We start from the raw sequence: 12,330 nt of genomic DNA on the forward strand, positions 1-12,330 counted from the left end.
TATATTTTAAGAAAAGGGAACTTTTAATCTTTGCATTCTGAAGAAATCTAGATGTTATGCTGCACCTAACTTTTGCCCAGACCATTCTGAAATTCACCAGCACTTGAGGTACGTTTTTCAGGCAGAACTATGGTTTCCAGTCAAATCAGCTTAAATGAGTTCTTGCTGCATTTTCCTGTCAGGTATAAAATGTTTCAGGGACTCTAAACACTTTGAAAAACCACCTCAAACTTCCTCATGAACTAAATATTTCAAGACATGCATGTGGTTATTCTGCCAACCGAGAAGCTTATTCTGAAATCAGCTTTTCTTCATATTCGAGAAGGGAAGCACACATTCTGGTCTCAGTGTTTGACGTCAATTGGACGCTTATCTGAAAAGTTTCTTTTATGTTTCGATTTCTTAATGCTGGGCTGAAGATACCGTGTGATTAATGTGGCTTTTCTGCATGCGCCATTAAGCTCATTTAGAGGTAAATATAAATTTTCAATAGGGTGCCCGGAAGTGTTTATTGGTCAGTGTTTATGCACTGACCCTATCTGTCTCAGTATTAGTCAACAAGACAATGTTGGGATCAAAGTCAGAATGAAATTGTTTGGTTCCTGTAAAAAAAGTTCTGATAACACGTAGGCTTTCTGCAAAGCTGCACTGCGAGCTGAATTTTGTGTTTTGCATTTTGTTTACCTTTTATCTGCCTTTTTTATGTATCAGACCGAATAACTTCCCATTGAGAAGCAGCAACACAATGTTAGGGCGTTTTGCAGAGAGCCAGGCGAAAATGGTGGGAAGTTAAGGGAGGAGATGTTGAGAGGAGTGGTTGAGAATAAGGCCAGTAGCTTTGAACTGAAATTATATTAATCAGGCTTTGAAAGAAAGGGCAACAAAATGGATTCAAGTATTGGGGTTTGAAGAGATGATTTAATGTATCTTAAGAACTTTGCCTGGTGTGAGAGTGGTTGATACAATGTTTTCTGATCCCTCTACCCCTCGTTCCTTCTCCTCACTTCTTCCTTAATTTCAACCACAAACAGAGATGGGGAGGAATTTCTTTAGACAGAGGGTGGTGAATCTGTGGAACTCATTGTCACAGACGGCCGTGGAGGCCGAGTCATTGGGTATATTTAAAGTGGAGGTTGATAGGTTCTTGATTAGTCAGGGCATCAAGAATTACGGGGAGAGGGCAGGTGAGTAGGGATGTGAAGGGAAATAAATCAGCCATGATTGAATGGCAGAGCATACTCAATGTCCTGATCTGCCTAATTCTGATCCTCTGTCTTATGGACTAATGGTCTTATTTCTTCTTCCTGGTCCTGCTTCTGTGCTTCTTCTTGTTCCTTGTTGCTGGCCAAGAGGTCATTAAGGGGTACTTGCTGTGGGCAGGATGCAGAAGACAGTGATAAATGATAGGTGGGATTACAAAGCTCCTCTGGAACAGGCTCTTGTTGGTCACTCTACCTCTCTCCTTCATGACTTTGTCTGTGGAAGTCTGGTCCTCACAGCAACCTAGTTTGCAATGGTGCATAGATTCCTGACGAGAGTTACTCACACTAGCTTTAGCATGATGAAGCGGCCTTCATTGCTAATTAGAGGGCAACAGACACACAAGTAACACACATAACATGCTGGAGGAACTCAGCAGATCCTGATAAAGGGTCTCAGCCTTTCCATAGATGCTGCCTGGCCTGCTGACTTCCTCCATCATTTTTGCGTGTGTAACTCTGGATTTCCAGCATCTGCCAAATCTCTTATGTTTAACAGAAGCACAAGGAAGTCAATGCGAAATCTTGAGCTAAATTGCTTTTCTGTTGCCATTGTGTTACTTGATCCAAGCAGTGGGCGATGACTGCCAGCTCCAAGTGGTCGTGGGTTTCCTGCCTGCCATATTAAGAACTTTGCAGGCAGGCTAATACCTCGAGGTAGGGCACTATGCAGAGTGTAACCAGATCACAAGGTCCACACTGTGCTCTCACCTACTACAGATTTAAGCTCAGATACATTGAACTGAAAGTGCTGCTGTGGTATTCGCCTTTGACCTACAGAAGCAGTAAGTCCACAAGAGCAGAATTAGGCCATTTGGCCCATTGAGTCTGTGCTGCCATTCAATTATGGCTGATTTATTTTCTCTCTCAAGCCCATTCTCCTGCCTTTTCCTCATAAACTTTGATGCCTTTACTGATTAAGAACCTATTAACCGCCACTTTAAATGTACCAAATGACTTGGCCTCCACAGCCGTCTGTGGCAATAAATTCCATAGGTTCACTACTCTCCAGCTGAAAAAATTCCTCCTCATCTCTGTTCTAAAGAGACATACTTGCATTCTAAGGCTGTGCCCTCTGATCCTAGATTCTGCCACTATAGGAAACATCCTCACCACATCCATTCTGTTTAGGTCTTTCAATATTCGATAGGTTTCAATGAAATGCCCACTCATTCTTTTAAATTCCAGCAAGTAAGGCCCCGAGGCATCAACTCTCCTCATAAGTTAATTCTTATATTCCCAGGATCATTCTCATAAACCTCCCCTGGACCTTCTCCAATGCAGCACATCCAGTGTGAGGCCAAAACTGCTCACAATACTTAAAGTGTGATCTACTAAATGCTTTTTAAAGCCTCAGCATTACATCCTTGCTTTTATGTTCTCATTCGTTCATTATGTGCCATGTCATTTGATGTGGGTGATCATGGTCATTTTCTACAGAAGTGGTTTGCCATTGCCGCCTTCGGGGCAGTGTCTTAACAAGATGGGTGACCCCAGCCATTATCAATACTCTTCTGAGATTGTCTGTCTGATGTCAGTGGTCGCGTAACCAGGACTTGTGATATACACCAGTTGCTCATACGACCATCCATCACCTGCTCCCCTTTTTAACCATGCAACCAGTCTTAATGTTGATATTGATCAACATGGGCTGTTTTGTCTTTATTGTTATCTTTATCCAATTTAACCAGACGGACACCTCTTGCGACCATTGCAAGCGTTAATAACGGCCGTAATCTTTCCCTCCAATCTCTATTGATCAGCACTAGGGTTGGGTGTGCTTGGCAAATTACACTCATTCTTTCAGAGTAGGATGGAATATTGGCCATCATGTCATGAGAAATTAGGGCAGACAAAAGATTAGGAATCCTACTCCAAAGGGATTATAATACGAGGACTTATATTTTATAAACTAATCCGAAATTATGTTTCCCACTGAAATCAGTAACGTGAGGATTAACCACTGAGTATTAGCACTGGAGAGAGAAGAACTTCAGACTAATTCCACCATGTAAATCCAGCCCTTTGAAGCAAACAAGAAGTAACCTTGTGCTGTTAAATTTCAGATACTGTTTACTGGCCTTATCGACTCATGTGCTTCTGTGGCTGTGAAACTAGATCTGGAGGTGTTGGTTATCAGGTGGGCTTGTGGCAGGTGTGATTACTGACTTCACTTCCCCTGGGACAAAGTAAGGGAAATATTAGCCAGTACTTTTGTTAATCTGAGTTCAGTGTGATAAACCTTTGATTTATGGCATGAACATTGATTTCTCTAACTTCTGGTAATCTCTCCCCTCTCCTCCTTCTCTCTTTATTCAATTCTCCATTCTGGCTCCCCTCGTACTCCTACTCAACTTCCCGTCACGTCCCTCTGGTGTCCCTCTTCCTTCCCTTTCAACCATGGTCCACTCTCTTCTCCTATCAGATCTTTTCTTCAGCCCTTTATCTTTTCCACCTATCACTTCCTGGCTTATTTCTTCATTCCCCCCCCCCCAACCCACTTACTACAATTGCCCCTCACCTGGTTTCATACGTCACCTGACAGCTTCTACTCCTTCCCCTCCCCCACATTCATATTGTGGCCCTTTCCAGTTCTGATGAAACGTTAATTTTGGTCTCCATATTGTCTGAGGGATGTGAAGGCACTGGAGAGAGTTTGGAGAAGGGCTTGAGACTCATTCCAAATCTGCAGGGTATGAGCTATGAAGAAGGATTGAAATAACTAACTCTTTTTAGCCTAAGAAGATGTCAAATGAGAGGAAACATAGAAGTGTTCAAAATCATTAAGGGCATAAGTAAGATAAATGCCAGCTGCTACAAAGTTAGTCCATCAACAAGGATATGGGATCATTGATGGAGACTGGTTAAGGGGAGATTTCAGACTAACATGAGGAAGCATTTCTTCACACAGCGAGTTGTGGATGCATGGAACAAACTACCTAGTTGTGTAGTTGGGCGTAATACCTTAGAGACTTACAAATCTAAATGCAATAGTTATTTCAACATACCATGTGAACAGGAAGTTGGCAAGCTTCGTTGGGCCAAATAACCTGATCTTGTCAAAAACTTTCTAATTTTTCAATGTCTAAGCCTGAAATGTTGACTAACACCTGACCTGCTGAGATCCTCCAGCATTTTGGTATTGTTCTGGATTTCCTGCACCTACAGAGTCTCTTGTGTTTATTGAATGCATTCAGACAGCACTGCTTTAAGAGCTAAAAGCATGGAGACAAATCACACAGTCTTGCTTAATGTGGTGTGTCAAACTCCTCACAGTAAGCATTTTGAATTGGGCAAAAATTCAAATGTGATGTCACATCAATACACATTATGTCATGCAAGGGATGAACCTGAGCACATTTTTCTTCAAAGATAAAGCAGAGCAGATGGAGAAAACCTGAAATAAAAACAGAAATTGCTGGAAATACTCTGCAGGTCATCCAGCATCTGTAGACAATGAAACATGTTAACATTTTAAGACTGATGATTCTTCATGGGGAAAGTAAGAGATAATACAAGTTTGCAGAGAAAGGCAATGTTTTTCCTTGTCTCCTTCTTCAGAGTCTAACATCTCTCAGTTCTGATGAACTGCCATTGACCTGAAAAATGGACTCCACTTTTTCTCCACAGCTGCTGCCTGATCTGCTGAGTATCTATGGCAGTTTGCTTTTCCTATCACAAAACTAAAACGCTTGACAGAAAAATTAATTTTCAAAAGGCAATGCCTCAAAAAGATGGCATCCAACATTGAGGACAGCCATCAACCAGGACATGCCCTCTTCTCATTACTACCATTAGAGGGGAAGTACAGGAGGCTGAAGACACTCAACATTTCAGGAACAACTTCTTCCCCTCCACCATCTGATTTCTAAATGGAGAATGAACCCATGAAGAGTATCTCACAATTTTTGCTTTCTTTTGGTACTACTTATCATGTGGAGAAGGCAGCAGAATGGGGTTGAGAGGGATAATAAATTAGCCATGATGGAATGGTGGAGCAGGCTTGATGGGCTGAATGGCCTAATTTTTCTCCTATGCTTATGGTCTTATTTTATGTATAACAATAGGAGATATATATATATATATACTGTTCAAAATTCTTAAGCACATATATGCAGCTAGGGTTCTTAAGACCTTTGCACAGTACTGTATCTGTCAATGTGGAGTGGAGAGCTAATTTGCAAACCTGGCAGGAGCAAAGGATTTTGAGAGTGACAAGGGTGGAGAGCCGCTGGAGGGGTGTGGGAAAGAATGTCAGGGGCGAGGGGTGGCGTGGGTGCAGATAGCAAGCAAGGTCATTTGATTCCAAACAATTGGTTTATTGATCATTACAGAATGTCTCTCTGGTGTTTTCCACTCCCTCCCCTCTCCCTTCCCCTTTTTCCAACAATGATTCCCCTCTCCCTGCCCTCTTCCCACTCTCAGTCTACAATAGAGACCCATATCAGAATCAGGGTTATCATCAGTCACATACATCATGAAATGAGTTTTTTTTTGCGGCATTAGTACAGTGCAATACATAAAATTACTACAGTACTGTGCAAAAGTCTTGGGCACCATAGCTATTTATATGTGCTAAAGACATTTGCACAGTACTGTGTGTATATATAGTATACACAGTATACTTATTGTAATTTGCAGCATACTGCTGACACAAAACTGCAAACTTCATGACATATGTCAGTGATAATAAATGTGATTCTGATTCTAATATTCATACATTCCTTAAATTTGAAGGCTCCTGAAATAAAACAAAGAAGAATAAACTTGTATTTCTTGTGAGCTTATAAATGATCTCACTCCTGACCCCGAGGTAGGCTGGTAAGGGACCCACTAATTTCCCTGTGCTAGACTTGCGATTCAAGGCTTGCTCAGCAGCTGTTACAAGGACAGGCTTCTTGCTATTAAGTGCTGGATGCTGTCTCACCCTGCATCAATCTTCCACTACCCCACTCATCAGGAACTTTGAAAGAATTTCTCAGTCCCTGCACAAGTCACAGACCTGCAGAGGCCTGACACTGACATGTCTTTCACAGGTGGGGCAGGAATGTTTCCAACACTTGCCAGTTTAATATAGCTTGTTTTCCTTCCCCTATTGTCAGGACAGTAAAGAACTGTAGCTCTCCGAATAATGATTACTAATCTCTTAATCTTCTTCGCTGCACTTCTCTAAATGGAAGGTCTCTCCAGAGTATATTGCGAAAGAAAGCAAGCAAGGGCAAAAAGTGGAGAATGCTGGGGGAACTTAGCAGGTCAGGCAGCATCTAAGGAGAGGAATAAAATAATGCAGCATGGTAGCGTAGTAGTCAGCTCTACAGTTAACAGTACAGACAACTCAGGTTCAATTCCCGCCACTGCCTGTTCTCCCATGTAAGTGTGGATTTCCTCTTACAGTCCAAAGACATACTAGCTGGAAGGTTAATTGGTCATTGTAAAAATTGTTCGGTGATTAGGCTAGGATTAAATCGGAGGGTTGCTGGCTGTCATAGCTTGAAAGGTTGGAAGGGCCTATTCTGTGCAGTATCTCAGTACAATAAAATAAGTGAAATAAACTATTGACGTTTCAGGCAAGACCCAAAAAGTTACAGGTCACAGTATTATCAGAAGAGATCTTAACGTGTTATATTTTAGCTGAGAGGTGTAACCTTTTTACACTAGAGCACCGTAATGTGCATGCATGTCAAAATTGTTGGCTGAAGTGCTTCCCACTTTAAAACCTGCTCCAGATTTGTTGATCTCAGGCAAAGTCAAGGAGCAGCAGGAAGGATGGGGGTGGGGGCCGTGTGTGGGGAGGGTGACATCTGCAGAAGAACATCCGTCAGCATTCCTGCTGCTCGTTGACTCCAGTTGGGAGAGCGTGGATGCCAGGTAAAGACGGCATGAATCTTAGTTGTGATGGCCCTCGTGGTTAAACAGCCTGTCAGCACTTGGTGAAGGATTGCTGGACGTGAACGGTAACTAAGAGCTTCTGACTCCAGGGGAACTGTGCGTGTTGCTGCTTTCAGCAAAGTCGGGATGAAAGAGGAAACTGAGAGAAAAGAAAATGGAATAAAAATTCAATTGGAAAATTAAATTGATTTATTTTTCAGGAGCAAATCCTGATAAGGACCTTTACCTGATTGCTTCATGCAATTCCAGTAATTTGATTGGGCACTTCTGGGCATAAGTTATCCTGTAAAATGATGTTACACCTCACTGTCCAATGAGCAACTGAGGAATTTAGGCTATGTTGCTTATAGAACAAAGAACACATTAAAGGCACATTGGCCCATGACGTTATTCTTTTAACTCTTCCCTCCCACAAAGCCATCCATTTTTATTTCATCTGTGTGCTTACCTAAGAGTCTTTTAAATGTCCTAATTTACCTGCCACTACCATCACTTGGACGGCGGGATGGAGATATGTCTCTACCAGAGAAGGTGTAAGGCACTCCTTCCCTCTGCTAGACTGCAGGTTACGCTTGAGTAAGGTGTAACACCTACTTAACACCCCCCACCACCCCCATCAAGATAACGTGAAGCCATGGGAGGAGGTGGTAGATGGTTGTATGAGCAGCTGGTGCATATCATAAGTCCAGGTTATGCGACCAATAACACCAGGTAGACGACCTCTGAAGAGTCTTGATAATGGCTGGGGTCACCCATCTTGTAATGGCAAACCACTTAGAAAAATTTGCCAAGAACAATCATGATCATGAAAAGACCATGCTCACCCATGTCACAATGAATGAACTACCATCACTCCTGGCAGCGTGTTGTGTTCCATTCTGTGTAAGAAAGCTACTTCTGACATCACCCCTATACTTTCCTCCAATCACCTTTCAAATATGTCCTCTTGTACTAGCCATTGCCACCTTGGGAAAAACAAGTGCTGGCTATCCATCCTGTCTATGCCTGTTTCCATCTCATACACCTCCATCTTGGCAGCAACCATCACCAGTCTCTCTTGAGTCAACTAGCTCTTTCCACAGAGAGAGCCTGTGGTATGTCGAATACCAGGTCAACGAGTAGTCTCTGGAGTACCGCAGGTCTGTGTCTTCGCTGCTGCTTTGCTCATGCTTGTGTGCTCGGTGGTGGGTGCCAATGCTTTTTTTTGTCGGTGGGGGGAGGAGAGCAATTGTTGCTCGCTGCCACTTACGCATGGGATGGAGGGGAGCCGGGGGGTGGGGGGGAACTTTGGGGTTCTAACATTTAATTGTCATTCGTTCTTTGGGGGCACTCCTCTGTTTTCGTGGATGGTTGTGAAGAAAAAGCATTTCAGGATGTATATTGTATACATTCCTCTGACATTTAATGTACCTTTGAAACCAATGGAAGGCCTATGATATGCCACCCTAATTTCACCTATTCAGCAGGAAATATCATTCCTTGGTTTCAACACACTTTCTGGGCATGTGGAGGCCTGTTTCTGACAAGTCTTTCATAAGTACAGTACTGTGCAGAAGTCTTAGGCACATATATATATGTAGTTAAGGTGCCTAAGACCTTTGCACAATACTGTTGTAATTTCATGTATTTCACTGTACTGCTGCACTAAATAAAACAAATTTCATGACATATGTGAGTGATGATAAACCTGATTCTGATATGAGTCTCTATCGTGGAGTGAGAGTGGGAAGGGGGCAGGGAGCAGGGAGAGGGGGATCATGGTTGGGAAAAGGAGAAGGGAGAGGGGAGGGAGCGGGAAGCACCAGAGAGACATTCTGTAATGATCAATAAACCAATAGTTTGGAAATAAATGACCTGCCCTGGCGTCTCAGGGCTGGGTGTGTCTGCATCCACGCCACACCCCACCCCGGCACTTTTCTACCACCTGTCCCACAACCCTCCTGCATATATATATCTGTATGTCTGTGCCTAAGGCTTTGCACAGTACTATACTTCAGGAAGGTCACGTCAGGTAACTATGCACTTACCTTCTACACTTCAGACTCCACCTTCACAGTGTGCTGACTATCACTCACCACCTCATATTTCCACGCTAATGATATCACCATCAACTGATTATTCCACTCAACAACCCCTCCCATCCTCTGCCTCTGCCACAAACCTGGGTCCCCCAGACATCCTGGCTTGCTGACCTTACCATCAGATACAGATTGGCTTATTAGTTTATTGACTGAAACTTCACACCACTCTTAACAGTTTCTTCCCTAAGGCAGTTAATTTGATTAACCACTCTAGTTAGCACCCCACCACTCCCTCTATCTATTAACTCCCTCACTGCACTGTAAACACTTTAATCTACTTTTAATAATACATTTAATGTAACACGAACAGTGTATGCTTTGTCCCAATACCAATATCTACAACTGGTATCAATCCAAAGGCACTACACAGTAGCATTAAACATTCAGGCCCTAACAGCAATATTTATGTAAATCTTCAGAAGGCCACTATACTAAACACTCTAGAATAGTTCAGAAGTTTCTAGCAATTGAGAAATGAATGTGCTTGTCTATGCCTGTCTCAAGCTTTACCAGCTTGAGCTGAGGAATAAAAAATAAATTTCCAATAACAATAATTTTTCCCTTTCCCCCTCCCCTCTTCTTCTATTCTCCACTCTGGCCTTGTACCTCTTCTCACCTGCCTATCACACTCCCCCTGGATCCCCTCCTCCTTCCCTTTCTCCACTCTCATCTCCTATCAGATTCCTCCTTCACCAGCCCGTTACCTTTCCCACCCACCTGGCTTCACCTATCGCTTTCTAGTGATCCTCCTTCCCCTTCCTCCTCCACCCACTTTTTTTATTCTGGAGTCTTTCCCCTTCCTTTCCAAACCTGAAGAAGAGTCTTGGCCCAAAACGTCGACTGTTTACTCTTTTCCATATATGCTGCCTGACCGGCCGAGTTCCTCCAGCACTTCATGTGGGTTGCTCTGGATTTCCAGCATCTGCAGAATCTCTTGGGTTTATTCTTGAATAATATGAAATACAATGTTGGAAAGTGTATGGTTATGCACTTTGGCAGAAGAAATAAACGGGCAGATTATTATTTAAATGGGGAAGGAATTCAAAGTTCTGAGATGCAACGGGACTTGGAAGTCCTCGTACAGGATACCCTTAAGGTTAACCTCCAGGTTGAGTCGGTGGTGAAGAAGGCAAATGCAATGTTGGCATTCATTTCTAGAGGAATGGAGTATAGGAGCAGGGATGTGATGTTGAGGCTCTATAAGGCGCTGGTGAGACCTCACTTGGAGTACTGTGGGCAGTTTTGGTTTCCTTATTTAAGAAAGGATGTGCTGACGTTGGAGAGGGTACAGAGAAGATTCACTAGAATGATTCCAGGAATGAGAGGGCTAACATATGAGGAACGTTTGTCCGTTCTTGAACTGTATTCCTTGGAGTTTAGAAGAATGAGGGGAGACCTCATAGAAACATTTCGAATGTTGAAAGGCATGGACAGAGTGGATATGGCAAAGTTGTTTCCCATGATGGGGGTGTCTAGTACGAGAGGGCATGACTTAAGGATTGAAGAGCGCCCTTTCAGAACAGAAATGCGAAGAAATTTTTTTAGTCAGAGGGTGGTGAATCTATGGAATTTGTTGCCACGGGCAGCAGTGGAGGTCAGGTCATGGGGTGTACTTAAGGCAGAGATTGATAGGTATCTGAGTAGCCAGGGCATCAAAGGTTATGGTGAGAAGGCGGGGGAGTGGGACCAAATGGGAGAATGGATCAGCTCATGATAAAATGGCGGAGCAGACTCGATGGGCCGAATGGCCAACTTCTGCTCCTTTGTCTTATGGTCTTATAGTCTAATATTGTTTACGTTGTAGATACATGCTGGTATTTATGGAATTATGCAGATTTTATTCCATATCCTTACTTCAAACTTCGAAGTTTGAATGTTATTCTTTATAATTATTGAATGTTGTTTATGTTACATGTTACTCCCTGACCAATACACCACAGCAAATTCCTAATACATGTAAATGCACAGTATATGGTGAATAGAGTTCATCCTTGATATACACCAGTGTGCAAAGAAATTCTTTGTTCAGGCGAAGCTCACAATGTGAACAGTATACACAGTAATACAAATACAAAAATAAACACTGTGATAAGTGCAAAAACATTGGAATCACGCAGCAATCGGGTGGTGCAGACATCGTGAGTACAAAAACAAATGCAAAAGTGATAGTAACGAAGGATGAGGAATAAAAGCACAAAACACAAGAGATTTTGAAGATGCTGGAAATTCTGAGCAACCTACATGAAATGCTGGAGGAACTCAGCAAGTCAGGCAGCACCTATGGAGAGGAATAAACGGTTGATGTTACGGGCCAAGATCCTTCATCGGGACTATTTATTCCCCTTCATAGATGCTGCCTGACCCGCTGAGTTCCACCAGCATTTTGTGCGCGTTGCTCAAGGAGGAGTAGTATAGCCTCAAGTACAGGAGTTGGGATGTTATGTTGAAGTTGTGTAAGACATTGCTGAGGCCTAATTTGAAGTATTGAGTGCAGCTTTGGTCACCTACCTACAGGAAAGATGTAAATAAGGTTGAAAGAGTACTGAGTAAATTTGCAAGGATGTTGCTGGTCCGGAGGACCTGAGTTAAAAGGGAAGATTGAATAAGTAAAGATTTTATTCCTTGGAACGTAGAAGATTGATAGAAGTATACGAAATTATGAGGGGTGTAGATAGGGTAAATGCAAGTAGGCTTTTACCTCTGAGATTTGGGTGGGACTACAACCCGAAGTCATGGGTTAAGGGTGAAAGTTTAAGGGGAACATGAGGGGAAACTTCTTCATTCAGAGGGACGTGGGAGCGTGGAATGAGTTGCCAGTGCAAATGGTGCATGCGAGCTCGATTTCAACATTTCAGAGAAGTTTGGATAGGTACATGGATGGTAGGGGTATGGTCCCTGTGCAGGTAGATAGGAGTAGGCAGCTTAAATGTTTCAGAATGGACTAGATGGGCTGAAGGGCCTGTTTCTGTGCTGTACTTTTCTACGGCTTTATGATTCTACACGTTCAGCAAAGGAGGAATGGGTTTTACATATTCTGTCACACTGGTTGTAGATGGGGCAGAAGTTACTTTGTTTACCATCTGTGCTCCAGGCAACTGTAG

The 12,330-nt window shown here is 42.9% G+C and overlaps 1 long non-coding RNA gene across 2 annotated transcripts in view; it reads left to right on the top strand.

The window, feature by feature from the left end:
* Positions 1-333: 333 nt before the first annotated feature.
* LOC140188099 (uncharacterized) overlaps positions 334-12,330 on the top strand; it is a 57,212-nt gene continuing 45,215 nt past the window's right edge. For both annotated transcript variants that reach the window (XR_011883219.1, XR_011883220.1), the window contains exon 1: positions 334-472. This is a non-coding gene — a long non-coding RNA (uncharacterized lncRNA). The remainder of the gene's footprint in view (positions 473-12,330) is intronic.

This window comes from Mobula birostris, chromosome 26, assembly GCF_030028105.1.
Source record: "Mobula birostris isolate sMobBir1 chromosome 26, sMobBir1.hap1, whole genome shotgun sequence".
Lineage (NCBI taxonomy): Eukaryota > Metazoa > Chordata > Chondrichthyes > Myliobatiformes > Myliobatidae > Mobula > Mobula birostris.